The 2,500-nt window shown below is 55.6% G+C and overlaps 1 non-coding gene across 1 annotated transcript in view; it reads right to left on the bottom strand.

Moving 5' to 3' along the window:
• Positions 1-320, bottom strand: part of LOC126323687 (small subunit ribosomal RNA) — a 1,893-nt gene extending 1,573 nt beyond the window's left edge. The window contains exon 1 of the ribosomal RNA XR_007559627.1: positions 1-320. This exon is cut by the window's left edge and continues 1,573 nt beyond it. This is a non-coding gene — a ribosomal RNA (small subunit ribosomal RNA).
• Positions 321-2,500: the final 2,180 nt, after the last annotated feature.

Here is a 2,500-nt window from a genome sequence, read left to right as displayed (position 1 = left end):
ATTTGAAAGATGCGTCGCCGGTACGAGGACCGTGCGATCAGCCCAAAGTTATTCAGAGTCACCAAGGCAAACGGACCAGACGAGCCAATCCGATTGGTTTTGATCTAATAAAAGCGTCCCTTCCATCTCTGGTCGGGACTCTGTTTGCATGTATTAGCTCTAGAATTACCACAGTTATCCAAGTAACGTGGGTACGATCTAAGGAACCATAACTGATTTAATGAGCCATTCGCGGTTTCACCTTAATGCGGCTTGTACTGAGACATGCATGGCTTAATCTTTGAGACAAGCATATGACTACTGGCAGGATCAACCAGGGAGCTGCGTCAACGAGAGCTGAGCAGCCGGCCGCCCGGGAGTGTGTCCCGAGGGCCCGCGCGAACACGCAAGCGTCCGCTCAATTATTCTGCAAACAGGAGGAGGCTGAGCTCCCCTGCACGATACACCTCGAAACCCTCTCAGGTCCCGGCGGCGCGCAGCGCCGTCCTAAGTACTTGGTCGGGTTCGAGAGAGGCGCAATCGCCCGGAGATAGGCGAGTAGACGCTTTCAGTGCGAACACCCGTGCTCCCAACTGAGCTTGCCGCTGCCGACAGAGGCCCGGGAGCGTGCTGTCGTGGCATTGCCGGCGGGAAACAACACGCGCCACCTACGGTGACCGGCAGTTCCAACGCCAGCGCCACAGAAGGGCAAAGCCCCACTTGGGTGCAGAAGCGAACTCTCCCAGCACAGCGCACGCGCCAACACGTCCGCAGAGCTGCGATACAAACCACCTGCGAGAACCGCTGGGGGCGACCGAGCAGCAGACGGCGTCGCGACGCCGAGTGCCGGGCGGCGGCGCATCCTCAACGCACACAGTCCGCAATCGGACCAGCACACTGCAGATGTCCACCGCGCTTCGCACCGGGCTCGGCAGAACCCACTTTGGCCGCCTGGCGCCGCGCGCAGGGTGCGCCGGCGCATAGCTGGGACGCCAGCCGGGCCCGTCGGCCGGCGCTCCTGCCACTGGGCGCCCCCCACCAGCCGGCTGTAGTGCGTGCGCTCACGCAGCGCGCGGCCAGCACGCCGGGCGGCCCCCCCTCACCGGCCGGGGACTGTCCCGCCAAGCCACAGCCTCGTATCGCTTCATACCCACATGGCCAACTCAGGTTCGGGGGCATGGCGGGTACCGCCGAAACAACCGGTTCACAGATGTACCGATCGTCGCTATCACCGATGCACCTGCAGCGCGAACAACCGCTCAACAACTGATTTCCAGTTCATTTGCGGATCTTTGGCAGCAAACGTATACGTCAATCTACATTTGCGAAATCTACGATTCTGGCATGCCTGCATGTTATGTGTCACGACACGCTACATCAGCCCACATACACACTGCGGCATGTACACGAGAGAACACGTGGAAGATGGTCCGCGCACGTGTGCAATGTCCCTTGCGCGGTCGACTGTCAACCGGCCTCTGTAGCATGTCGCAGATGTGGAACGCGGTCCACCGTGCTATCATGTTGTGTGGGGCAATACGATTAAATAGGAAAACCCTCGTCGCTACATCAACAGACGGCTCACGCTGATTCCCGGCAGAGGGAGGAGGGGGGGGGGGGGCCAACATGCAATACTTTCGTCCGTACCTACTTACCACATGTCTGTACGGCGTACAACAGTGCAATCTCGCTGTAATGGGGAGACGAGACAAGTAGCATCGTGCACAACATATGGCCCTTATGATTCGCCATTGTAGGGCGCAGCCGGTGTACGGTCAAGCATGTGCCACATTATGTCACTCAGTACGTAACGACGGATGATCAGTGTGGGTTACGCGTACATCAGCGGACAGTCCACACAGGCCGTACCACAATGTACACTGACTGCATCGACAACCGAATGCAACTGAACAGCTGCAAGGCTCATTTCACAAACAAACGCCTGACCGACCAGCTTGGAAGGGCAGGAGGGGAGGGCGATATTCGTTCTGTAGCGGTACACCCTTCCAGTGGTTAGCGGGACTGTGTAGAAAGTACGCAACACTCGAAAGACCTTTATGTGAGGGTACGCACCATGGCATCAAGAAATACACATGACACCAGAGGATCCAAGCAGTGAACTATGTTCAGAGGGTTGCTGTTAGGCAAAGCTACATTCCTGTGACGTTACATGTGACAGTTAAGGTGCAGTGTAAGTTAGGTTAAGGTGCAGTGTAAGTTAGGTTAAGGTGCAGTGTAAGTTAGGTTAAGGTGCAGTGTAAGTTAGGTTAAGGTGCAGTGTAAGTTAGGTTAAGGTGCAGTGTAAGTTAGGTTAAGGTGCAGTGTAAGTTAGGTTAAGGTGCAGTGTAAGTTAGGTTAAGGTGCAGTGTAAGTTAGGTTAAGGTGCAGTGTAAGTTAGGTTAAGGTGCAGTGTAAGTTAGGTTAAGGTGCAGTGTAAGTTAGGTTAAGGTGCAGTGTAAGTTAGGTTAAGGTGCAGTGTAACTTAGGTTAAGGTGCAGTGTAACTTAGGTTAAGGTGCAGT

The sequence above is a fragment of the Schistocerca gregaria genome, unplaced genomic scaffold (assembly GCF_023897955.1).
Source record: "Schistocerca gregaria isolate iqSchGreg1 unplaced genomic scaffold, iqSchGreg1.2 ptg000865l, whole genome shotgun sequence".
Classification (NCBI taxonomy): Eukaryota; Metazoa; Arthropoda; class Insecta; order Orthoptera; family Acrididae; genus Schistocerca; species Schistocerca gregaria.
The sequence above is the reverse complement of the archived record's forward strand: the minus strand, read 5'-3'. Positions and strand labels throughout refer to the sequence as shown.